At 40.1% G+C, this 13008-nt stretch overlaps 1 long non-coding RNA gene across 2 annotated transcripts in view; it reads right to left on the reverse strand.

Moving 5' to 3' along the window:
- LOC141573429 (uncharacterized) overlaps window positions 1–12562 on the reverse strand; it is a 37859-nt gene extending 25297 nt beyond the window's left edge. The window contains exons 1-4 of one of the 2 annotated variants that reach the window (XR_012499113.1): window positions 12427–12562; window positions 8745–8930; window positions 6040–6264; window positions 658–841 (exon numbers count right to left, since the gene is read on the reverse strand). This is a non-coding gene — a long non-coding RNA (uncharacterized LOC141573429). The remainder of the gene's footprint in view (window positions 1–657; window positions 842–6039; window positions 6265–8744; window positions 8931–12426) is intronic. The other variant, XR_012499114.1, reaches the window with a different exon arrangement.
- Between the last annotated feature and the right edge of the window lie 446 nt (window positions 12563–13008).

The raw sequence follows: 13008 nt of genomic DNA on the forward strand, positions 1-13008 counted from the left end.
ACCTTCGATTCTCAAGGTTCTGCCCAGGGTGACATCCAGACAGGAAAGCGTCCTAGGCCAATTTAAAGCTGTGTGACTTGGGCCCTGGGACAGGTGCAGGAGCTGGTTCCAGAGCCGTGCCCCTCCCCACCTCTGCTCCCCTCTCTCCCAAGGACCCACTGCCAAGCCCCCAGTTTCCCTGATATTCTGTCCTTCTCTTCTAATCTAATCCAAGCCCTTTTCCTCTTCCTTTATTCCCTAATTATCACCAGCTGAAGTGGTTTTTCAGTCACATTATCTGAAAAAATTTCCGGCAGCTGAAAAAGGTCTCCAGAGGTCAATGCCCATATGCTGGTTCCTGAAGAGAACCCCTGGTTATGGGGTCCCTCACCAACACCCACGGGGCATCAGACATGTTGCAGAGTCGACCACCCCCAACAAGAGTTTGCTGTGACCCCAATGCCCACACAGCATCCCTGCTCTCATAAATGTATTTGGCCCACTTATCCATTACTAAGAAGCAAAAGTAAAAAAATTGCTCATGTTTCTTACTAAAATTATTTATGTGGTGGGAAAAGAAATTGTAATAGAAAAGAATAAATTTGACTGCATGTTAGATCTGTTCATTTGGCTTTAAACCTTTGCTGTTTTCTAGGCTCAGACTTGGTAGCTCTGTACCTTTTGTAAAAGAAAGTTGCCTTTAGCCTGAAATATCCAGGAGAGCCTATTATCCGGGCTCTGAGCTTTCACGATGTTAACTCTTCTGCACTTATGTTGAGATGGCAAGTTGCAAAATAGAAAATCAACTTTGGTTTTTTTTGGAGGTTTAAGAGGGGCACCATGATTTGACCCACGTGGACAGCTGCAAGAACAAAGAATTCCAAGGAGAAACAATTCGTACCGCAAGAAGTTTGCAACAACCAACCACATCCCCGCCCCTTTTTAGTATAAAAGCGGACTGATTTCTGACTTGGGGGAGACGGTTCTCCAGCATGTCATTCAGCCATCTTCTGGGTCTGCCAGCTTTTCAAATAAAGTCACTATTCCTTGCTCCAACACCTCAATCTCCCGATTTATTGGCCTGTCATACAGCAAGCAGTACGAGTTTTGACTTGGTAACAAGATGACTGCATTGGAGGTAGTATGTCTCCACTCTTTCCTCGTTTCCAATATGTAACATGCACATAATTTATGATCTAGTTCAAATAATTCATCAAAGACAACCACAAAAATAAACTACACTCACCTAGCTATCAACACTGAAGTCACAACCTATCAATTTTATATGCTGTTTAACAACACAACTAAAAAACCTAACATAGGGAATTGATTCCACAGAAATAAAATTATTTCTACTCCTTCAAAACCTTTTTTTCTTTTCTATTTTATTTTGTTTTGCATATTGAAAAGAAAATAAAAGACAAATCATTTTATTTCACGTATTTTGTTATAGCTACATAATTTAAATACTACAAAGATATTTAAATTGCAATAAAAAATTGTTCATATATTGTACAAAGATATATACACAATCAATGTGGATAAGGAAAGGAATGGACATTTACTAAAAATCCACTGCACATCCAGTTTTTTTACAAGCATATCCTGGAATATAAGCTCTATGATCCAGGGGTCCCCCACCTGCATTCTCACTGCTGAGTCCCTTAGTAATCTTCTACCAAGGCACCAGCATAGAACCACGCGATCAGTATTTTAGGTATAAATGAGGGAATTAGCTCATTCAATTCTAAAACAAAAACCCTAAAATAAATACTGAACTTATTTACAGATAAAGAAAATTGGACACAAACAAGTACAGTTTCTTCCCCAAGTTCACAAAGCTAATAACTGGTAAAGGCAAGATTTGAACTCATCTGTCTGATTCTAAAAACTAAGGTGGAAATCCCTTTCGACTGGGGAGGGTCCAGCAGCACAGCCTATCACCCTATCTTTGTTCAGATCTAGCCTTAGACAGCCTGAGACAGCACCCCATTCCTATGGAACTTGAGGGCAAATGATAACAATAAGGATTTTATATCCAGTAGTTTCTTAGGTATCATTTATATAAACTGTCAGCAGGACAGCAGAATAACTCTGGGAAATATGAGTGGGTCCAGGGCTTTTTGCTGATTAGAAACTCAGTCTTTCAGGACAGATTGACCTTCCCATGAGAGGCCACACGGACCTAAACTAAAGACAGCTGAGCAATGAAAACTAGCAAGACCCTGGAACTCAAGCAAGAAGTATCCCTGCCATCTCCCTCCCTGTTGCCTCTTCATCCACGTGGACACGAAGACAGAAGACCCGGGTTCTTGTCCAAGTTACACCATCATGGATTCTCACCCATAAAATGTTACGACTCTATGCTGTCCTAAGTCCTTTCCAACTCAAATATTTTGACACCAATATCTCAGCAGAATGTCTATGTCTCCACATCCTCTCTTCTATAAGAATAGTTCTATGGCCACAAAGCAGAAATCCAATTAAAAACACCATGCACTAAGCAAGGTGAAATTCTGCATAAGAGACTTTGCTCTCACGCTCAGTGAATGAAAACTCAGAAAAATTGGTCCTTCTCCCTCAGCAAGTGGTAGGTAGGCTGATTGTGTGTGTGGGTGGGTGTGCGTGTGTGTGTGTAAATCAAATACAATGACGTCTGGGATCTGTACAGATTTTTTTTAAGTTACTGTCATTTCATGTGGATGAGACAACCTTTAAAGTAATTTGAATCTAGTGTTCTGAGAGAGTCTCAGGATCTTTTGGTGGAGGAGGGGAAAGGAAAGGAGGAAAGAAGTAAATGAAGCAAAGGAGTAAGAATACTGCAAGTGAAAGGCAAGACATTAATTTTGTTCCTACTTGCATCACAAACAAATTACGGGCTGGTTTTGCCCCGATGTTCTGTCGAGCACTGAGTTGCAGATGAAGAGGTGACAGCCCATTTCTCACTGAGCTTGTGACTGTACGTGGCATCTTATAGAAACAAATCATTTATCCTGATCAAACACTCTAGCAGCAGGCCGTAATTCTCCTATTTTGAGAGATAAGAAAATAGGAGTTCAAAGAGGGTAGATAACTTGACAAAAGTCAGAGGACCAGTAAACAAGAGAGGATGAATTCAAACTCAGATCTGAATGCAGAGTCTGATCTTCCAACTCCCAGGACTGGAAAATCCTTAACAAACAGACTCCCCAGCTCCCCTGCAGTGTTCCTGGCACCAAGCATTTCCCATGGTGATGGACTCCAGTTCTCACAGACACAGCACTCTGTGCAGCCAATGACCTTGATCAGACCTTGATCATCTACCTGCCACGCCCACCAGGCTTCACCATACAGGTAGGAAAGCTGGCTTTCAAGTGCATACAAAGCCACCCTTGGTCTAACCTGGGCTCTTCTGGGGCTTCTCCAGCCTAAAGGCAGCCTTGAAAGTGCTCACAGTTTGTACATGAGCCACACTACCTCTCTCCATCAGTCTCCACACCTATACTTCTTAGCTATGACCATTTTGATAATATTGGAAACAAATATTTAAAAACACAAAAGAAAGGATCCTGGAACAATTACTTAATACTTACAATTTTAAATGATTTGTTACAAAGTGAGTATTTACAAACCGAATCTGCCTTCCTAGGTGTCAGTTTAAACAGTTAAAAAATATAATAGCAAAAAATTCTCACTTACAAAATTAAGAAAAACATCAACAATAATCTGGAATAAACTCAAAATTAATGCCCATGTTGTACATGGAGAAAACTACAGGACTGTACTGAGGGGTAAATAAGAGGTGTGAATGTAGAGACATCAACATATTGCATGGAGGAAAACAGTTTTGTAAATATGGAAGTTCTCCTAAAAATAATTCAAAACTTAATAAAAATCCCATGAATACTCTTATCTGACATTTTTTAACTTGAACAAAATATTTTAGAATTCTTTAGGAATAATAAAGTCATAATAATAGCCAAGAAAGTTTGGAATGGAAGAAAAGAACAAAAAAATATCGCACTGTCAGATAATAATTAATTTTTACAATATGTAAGATATGGCTCTGGAGTAAGGAAGTATGATTGACAGAAATATAGCATGAGCTCAAAAAGAGACTCTAGTGTACATAAGTATTTTGTGCATGTGGGATTTCAAATCAAAGAGCAAATTGTGAATTCAATAATTGTCCTGGGACAATCAGAGAATCACCTGGAAAGAACAAATTCTATTCCTGTCATAATGACCACAAAAAAATTACAGATAGTGGTTTAAATATTAAAATACTAATAACAGCAAATACAACTCTTTGCTCACATTAATTCAACTTCCCCTCACTATAACAAGTACTATTATCATCTCCATCTTAGACATTAAATAAACCTACATAAGAGATTTATACCATTATAAGAAAGTATTTCTAAGAATAATAACAAAGATAAAACCCAAAAGGAAGACATTTACTATCTTAAGAATATTTTGAGCCACAACAAATATAAACCTACTGAACAAAATGAAATGAAAGGAATGACAAGGAAAAACTCTGTGATAGATGTTGATGAAGACAAGGGATTAATGTTCATAACATACAAAGAGCTGTCACAAAGCAAAAAGAAGCTTCCTCACTTAAATTTGTGCAAAGGACAAAATGGATCATTCACTTTTCAAAAGTCAGATGGCTAATCAGTGAAAAATGCTCAATACCTCACTGGTCATCAAATGCAAACTAAAACAATGAAAAAGCACTTTTGCTCATCTTATTGGTAAATATTTTTAAAAGATATTGTAGCTAGTGTCCATCTGTGGGAGAAAAAACTGTGAGAGACCTTTTTGGAGGATGACATGTCAATGGATATGTAAACTCTGAAAACGTGTGTACACACTGATTCAACCCCTCTTCTAGGAATCGTTTCGTTTAGAAAAAAAATCAGTTCAAATAGATGTAGTGGTTACACTGGTGGGAAGAAAAGCTGAAGTGAAATCATATCCAGCAATAGAGAATTGGTTACATAAGTAATTCTACATTTTTCATTCCACACTGGAGAAGGAATTTCTAGTCACTTGAAAGTAGCCTGTGATGAACATAAATGTCACATCCAGGGACTAAATTTCCAGAAGACTTAACTAAAGGCATGCTCATACAAGATCACAGGAATGTCTGTTAAAGAAAGATGCCAGTCAAACATCCTTTCTGACAGTGGAAAATGGAGAAAACTTAAGTGTCCACCATCAAGACAATGATGCGGTAAATCACGGCGAGTTGTGGGCACTGAGGGGGCCGGCTTTTCCCCGTGGCCCAGGGCCTTGTCCACAGCACTCTCCCACCAATGGTGTCCTTGCACAAGAGACCACACCTGCACATCAGGAGACCCCTCCAGTCTATCTGAAAGGACCGGGTGAGTCTGGAGCGGGAGGACGTCTATGATATACCCCTGAGTGAATAAAGCGAGCTGCAGAAAACATATAGTATGGCCTTATTTTTCAAAAAAGCATATATACACACATATACATAGATTTCTCATATGTATGTATGTATCTATGTATGGGTATATATATATGTCATAGGCATAAAGGTCATGAAATATATACACCACATTGGCAACAGCTTTTACACTCAGGAAATAAGGGGAAGGGAGGTAGGGCTCTTTCGGTACCACCACAGTTCTCTTTTCAGTATTTCAGTTAAGTACACTTGGAATTTAAAAGTTTATTTAAGTCCGAAGTAAAATGGACAATGCCTCCACAAGACATAATGCTATACTGGTCATTAAAAATCATGCCAGGGGAGATAGAATATTGTAGAAAAACATGTAATAAGCCGAATGGAAAATGGAGGTCTCCACACAGTAAACAGGCACAGAGTGCTCACTGGTTTTTATGACAGAGCTGATACACACTGATGAAAAGAACAGAAAGTAGATGTTAAAGTGTTCATTATTATTTCTGAGTAGTGGGACCTGGATAGCCTCTTTTGTCCCTTTTTTCAGACTTATTATATTAAATATACATTATTTTTCATCTGTAAAAAGCATTTTTAGATGTGTAGTAACACACATTGGAGAATAATACACGAGTACTTACAGAAACAAATAACTAGGAGACACCGCAGCAGCGCCACACAATGTAGAACGGGCGATCCTGATTAACACCGCGCAGTTACATAAGGACCCACAAAGTGAGAGCACCTGCTGTAACAGGGCGTGGCCCCCTTCTATTTGTCACTTGTGTCTTCAGGGCTGAGGTAGTTCTGAGCATGGCCAGTGTCAGTGTTGGTGTCTGGATGGATGCCACTGGATGTGAGGGCACCTGCAAGCCGAGAGGAATAACAGAAATCATCCTCTGCCTTTTCTGCCTTGTTTCTGTGTTACTTTAAAAGAGAGGCATAAATAAGATAAACTGTTTATGTTCCCTACTGAAATTTCTGTAATGAAACCGTTTTCAAAGTGTTCACAACTTATATTCTGCCTATAACAGACTTTTCATCAAAGCTTCATATTTATTAAATGTTAATTAACTCAGTTAATTAACTCCCTGTTGAAACCTTCTACTATAGAACATGAAATGCACTATGTGAAAGGACCACGCCTGCAGTGACTAGCTTGGCTGTCTTGACGGCAGTGCAGTCCGCCCCCAACATCCCGTGGCTCTGAGCTCCTGATGCTGCTAAGAAAGCACGCTGCCGCCTCAGATGGAGAGAAAGTGTGAAAGCATTTCCTGAAATCTACAGCACTGACAAAACATAACTGACAAATCCCAGGCTCCTTTGAAGCTGTCATTTTCGGTTTCTGGCCAACCCCCGTCAATGAGCAGAACCACCTCATTCCCGAGCAATGGCACTCACTTGGTAAGAAGTTCTGGAGAAATTTCCAGGTATAGAATGTAACCAACTATACGTAGAACTCTGACAAAAGAAACAATGCAATACCCTGATTTTGGAAGACACTCAAAATATTCTCCTAAGCCTTTGTAACTGGAAAGGTTGGGCTTCTCCTGAGCCACTTATTTATTTCACAGCCAGTGAGCATCTCCCACAAACCCTGTTACCCTGTGTCTGCTGGGAGCATCAGGTACACTCATGCTGTCGATCTTATAAGTCACAGGCAGAGACGTGTGTCTCATGGCTGCAACCATCACACAGGCTCGCCTCCTAGCCTCACAGTTTGAACTTGGCCCAATTTTCTAACCTGTTTATTTGGTATCTGTTCTTCTGTAAGCTGCCTGAAATGCTTTTTGGAACAAGTCAGAAGAATGAGTGGGTAGATAAATGGACAGATGAACAGGTGAGAGATGGGCAGACCGAAAGAGAGACTCCAGGAAAAGGGGAACAATTAAAATTTCCTGTGCAAAACCCTCTTTTAGTCAGGGAAGAAAACCACCACGGAGAAGAGTGAAGAGGCAGGTAGCTTAGGACTGTTTCCTGGATTCCATGAAAAGTCACACCAAGAGATGAGAGGGTAGAACTATAAATAATAAAAGAAATAAAGCACACATGCTTGAAAAATATATCTACAATATGTACTTTCTAAAGAATAGATTCAAATCAGCAGGGCCCAATACCACAATCCTTGGGTATTTACAGAAATGAGAATCCCATCTCCAAACAACAAGGCATCCCTTTGGAGCACTGAGAGTCTACACGGGGCGGTCATAAAGCCATCACCGCAAAATCTATGCTATCCTGCACTTACGAGGAACGAGCATTTGTGCACGCGTGACAGTTACACCCCACAGCACCTCTAAGGGGGAGGGAAGCCTAGCGAGCCCCATCTCTGCAGGACAGAAAACCAGTCCTGGAGAGCCTAAGCCGACCTACCAGTTCTCCATCTCACAGGACTGGTCACTCCAGAGCAGGACTCGATCTCAGACCCATGTTTGTAACCACAGTACTACCGTGCTTTATGTGCTTTTTGTGTGTATAATACATTTGTTTCTGGCATGAAAGGATATTTAATAAATTTTCGGTTGTCTTGTCTATCTCATTAGCTCACAATCAAGCTTTATACTGTTGAATTGTACTCTTTTCCTCTGGAGAACGGAACGGAAAGAGCGGGGGTCAGAATGAGGTGGAGCTCCATTATTTATCTGGTATCTCATCTCATCCAAGTCCCCAACCAGGGAGAAGGAGACAATGTTCTCTTCATCTTTTAAAGAGAGGGGTCCACTGATGATGACTTACTCAACCCAAAAACCAAGGCTGGGGGAAGGGCACATGTAGCAACCAGAGCAGTATCAGATGTAGGAAAGTGAAAAGAGCTCACGGGAGGGCTCAGGGGGTCAGCCTGATTTAATTTCAATCGATAAAAAATACCACACTGTAAAAATACTAGCATGCAATGGATTTGCTCTTTCTTGACATCTAGCAAGTTTCCACAGCCCACATTTAACATTATCGTGAACCAGTGAAAGGAAGAGTCTACAGACAGGGAAAATCAATGTCACAGGCAGGTTGAAAACCAGGCTGGAGTTTAGGAAGAGAAAGGGCATAGTTAAGAATTGGGGAAAGGCTGGAGGAAAAAATCATCACAAGGACTCTCAAGCATCATCCTTCAATCATATAATCATTCATTCAAGAGAGAGTTACTGAGGTCCTATTTTGTGCAAGATTGTACACAAGGCAAAGCAAGAGAGCAGCGACCATGTTGGCAGCAAGGGGCGGGGCTAAAATACACTTCTGATCCCGGTACCTTGCACACTTGTCCTCAGTATAAAGGCAAAGAAAAAAAGTAAAATAATATTCTGTAAACTCAAAGCATTGCTGAAAAAAAAATTAGAGAAGGCCTAAATACCTGGACAGACACGCCACGTACATTCCTGGATCAGAAGACAGTGCTCTTGGAATGGCAGTGCTCCCCAGAGTGATCCGTATATTCTACGTGGTCTCGATCACAATCCCAGTGGGCTCCTCTGCAAAAACTGATTAGCTGCTGTTATAATTCATATGGGAATTCGAGGGTCTCAGTAACCAAAACGATCTTGAAAAAGAAGAACAACATGAGAGGACTTGTAATTCTCAATTTGAAACTTTACAACTGTATCTCTAGGTGAGATTAGAGGCCATTTTTAAGTTATTACTGTGTTTATCCTTATTTTCTAAATTCTCTAGAATGAATATAATTGTTATAATAAGGAAAATAAAAAGTAAGGTATCTTTTAAAACATGCACACCGATTCATTCATTGAAAAAAATGTATTTTAACTATAAAGAGGTAAACAAATATCTAGTGAAAAAGGACTACTTAAAAACAAGAGTGCATTTACATTTTTAAGAAATTGAAAACTGAAAAGCACAAACACATCAAGTTTCTAGGGAGACAAATACAACATATTAACACTTATTTTCAAAAATTCTAATTGAACAATGAAAATTCAAGAAAGGGAAAATCGCGATTGGCAGCCAAATGCAAACACATGGAGAGCAAAGGCCTAGAAATCACAGTTCCTTTAACTCTGCTACTACCTCAGTAGGGGAGGAAATTCCTCACTGAGGAGACAGTGGAATCCCATGCATAAGACAGGATACACAGTAGAAACTGCACTAGAATCGGGGGTGATTTTCTTAGAAGAATTCTAAAGTTAGAACATTGCTGAAAAACTATAAATACACTGACAGACAGATTAAAACACACAGTCATATATATTATATAGAAACATATGAAGTCTGCTCCCATGTTACATAGAAATACAAACATATTTGTTCATTTATGGGCACTGATTACTTTTTCCCAGGTAGAATATTTCAACTAAAACAAATAATCAATAATACACCCCTCTTGTCAAATCTAGTTGATAAGTTACTCTGCTATGTAATCATAATGTGCCTAAGATAGATCTAAAATAAGTGAAAAAGATCTTTGTATGGTTTCTTGAACTCTTCTCAACATTCCAATCTTAATTTTAAAATAGATCTGAGCAGTATTTCTATATTATCTTTTCCCTCGTGAAATGACCAATACAGTCTGTTGTCAAAATTCTGTCCTTACAATGATTCACGAGCACCATATCCTCACAAAACTGCTGGACAGCAAGTCACTATCCAGACACTGTGACCAAACAAATGAAACACAAGGAAGACAGTGACCCTATTCTGGAGGGCTTACCAACTGTGTCAACACCGGGGTTTTTATTTGATTGGTTTGATTGGGTAGCAAAATAAAATCAATCAATTATTTTCTTCTCTGAGCATTCTGTAAGTCATGACTCTTTTCAGTGTCATGAGCAGGAAAGACTTAAGCATGACTTGATTAGGTCAAATAGCAAAAATGATCACCGGAGAGTGAGTAATAAAGAAGTTAACTGATAGCAATGCTTCTGCCTACATGAGACCTAAAATAAACCTACACTGATATCTGAAAGGAAAATGAGGAGATGAGGTTCCCAATGAGAAAACAAACAAAGAAGAAACCGAAAAAGGAAAGACTTTTTCATGAACGATTCCAGGCAGTAGTGGAGCATGGTGGTGAGGAGCATAGATGCTGGGGACAATCATGATGCTCTGAACTCCCACAGCACTGGGTAGCTTTGACAGTCATAAGTCAGTGAAATTTTCTGCATCTCAGCCTCCTATCCATAGACTGGGGACAACAACAGCACCCGTCTTCTAGGACGGTCCTAAGAATTAAGATATTTTATATGTAAATTTTAAATCAAATACCTCAGATTTTAAATATTGCCCCAAAAGAACAAGGAAAAAAGAAAACAGAGTTAAATTTGAGTTCATCAAATTTAAAACTTCGCTTCAAAAGACACCATCCAGAAAGTGAAAAAACAACCCTCAGGAGAAAATATTTTCAAATAATTTATCTGATTAGGAATTTGTATCTCCAAATAAAACAGAGCTCCTACAATTCAACAAAAAAGACAACTAAATTAAAAAATGAATAAAGGATCTGAAACGGTATTTTTCAAGGAAAATATACAAATGGCCAATAAGCATAATGAAACGATGTTCAAAATCATTAGCTGTAAGGGAAATCATGTCAAAACCACTAGGAGAAACCGCCTCACACTCACTACAAGGTTATATTTAAAAAAAGAATAACAAGAACTAATGAGGACACACAGGAATCAGAGATAGCAGCCCTTGCTGGTGAGATGTAACACAGCGTGGCTACTTTGGAAAACAGCCTGGCAGGACCTCAGAGAGTTGAACAGTTGGTTTCTGAATGACCCAGCAATTCTGCTCTGTGGGCACACACGTAAGAGAACTGAAAACAAATGTCCACATAGAAACTCCTACAGGAATGATCAAGGTGCCATTATTCATCACAGCCAAAAAGAAGAAACAACCAAAATGCCTTTCACCTGATGAATGGGTAAACAGAGGGGCCCAGCCATACAGTGGAATATTATTCAGCAATAGCAAAGCATGGAGTACTGACCCAGGCAACAACGTGGACAAACATTGAAAACGTTACTCAGTGTGAAAAGAAGTCAGTCACAATAGACGGTTCCATTTACATGAATTGACTCGATTTAAATGAAATGTCCAGCACAGGCAAATCCACAGAGAGAGAAGAGTGGCTCCCTGGGGGTGGGGGTGGATGGGGAAGATGGGAATGAGTGCTTATACATACAGGGTTTCCTGTTAGGAGGATGAAAATATTCTAAGATTGACTGGGATGCACATTTCTTGGCATAGAGTAAAAACCGGTGTAAATTTTAATGGGTGAATTGTATTAAGACTGTTAAGAACAAAAGCACCTCGGGCCAGTACCTTCCCATAGTAGATGCAAATTGCTAACTTTTATTACAGGAAGAAGAAACTGCCCTCAGCATGAAAGCAGGAGATCAGCAAATGTGAGTTAACCGAAATTGGACAAGAGCAGTTCACTTGAAACAGTTGCTGAATGTATACGAAATATTCAGAATGAAGAAAATCAGTTTGACATCAAGATGAAGCATTCTGCTTCAAATGCAGATCAAGGATTCGGCAAGCCCACCTGCTAGAAATAACCAGAGAAGAAACCTGGTTCTTAAAACAAGCACCACATCCAACAAGGAAATGGTGGTGAGGAAAGCAGTCAGCCAAAAAACTGGAACAGTTTGCTACAAATAATTTCTCCACTGAAATTTCAAAAATAAAATGAAAGTGATGCAATGCTGCACTGCCCTCACGTGAATGGGCTTCCTCCGGTGCTCGACAGTTCTGTAACCCCGAATGAGAGACTCAGGAGAATCAGCATGGCTCCTGGGAGTCCCCAGGTGACTGCCCACCAGCACGCTGACCACCATCACATCTGCCAGGGTTGAATTGCAGAGAAGAGACCAACTTCTAAAAGGCACAGGAAATGTTGGCAAGGGAAAAAATGGCTGCACTCAGTCCTGGGACAGAGGCCTTGACAGCAGAATCCAGAAGGCTGCAGGTGAACTGGAGTGTCCCTGGGGAAGGAAGGGACCAAAAGGGAGCAGATCTCAATTCTCTTCTCTCTCTCCCTTGGGTAGGAGAGATAAAGCCTGCATCATTCTCACCTGGAACTGTGGGTTATGGCTGGCAGAAGTCGTACCGACACGGAATGATTATTCAAGACTCTGTGGGAAAAGTCCAGAAAAAGAGAAGATGTAGGGAGCCAACTCCACGAGCCTCTCAAATGCTCCTATATTTACTGTGTATAAAGAAAGGAAAAAGTCATTAACAGTTGTGTGATAGTAAGTAGGAACTTGAGGAAAAACGGGAGGAGACAGAGATTGTAGAATCCACAATGAGTACAAAGGCTTAGTGTATCTTTAGGGAAGTCATGGGGTGAGGGGAATAAGATAAATTCTCTAGATATGTGAATTACAAAGCAGACCACGAGACCAGCCAGGTCCTTGTTTTGGGGATAATAGACTATCTAAAAGCACACAAGCCCAGCTTTTATAGCTGAGGGCCTGGGTCCTTGCTTTGAAATGAGCAGAGTGCTATCTAAAGCATCAACTATGCAAGCAAAGCATTGTCTCTGCTTTTTAAGGCAAGGAGACAAGAGTGAGGATGCACATGCTCCTGCTTGCAAAGCAGTTACTAAGCACGCATTTTTCTTCTGAACATTGACAGGCTGCTGGGGTCTGTTACAA

Source organism: Camelus bactrianus, chromosome 15 (assembly GCF_048773025.1).
Source record: "Camelus bactrianus isolate YW-2024 breed Bactrian camel chromosome 15, ASM4877302v1, whole genome shotgun sequence".
Classification (NCBI taxonomy): Eukaryota; Metazoa; Chordata; class Mammalia; order Artiodactyla; family Camelidae; genus Camelus; species Camelus bactrianus.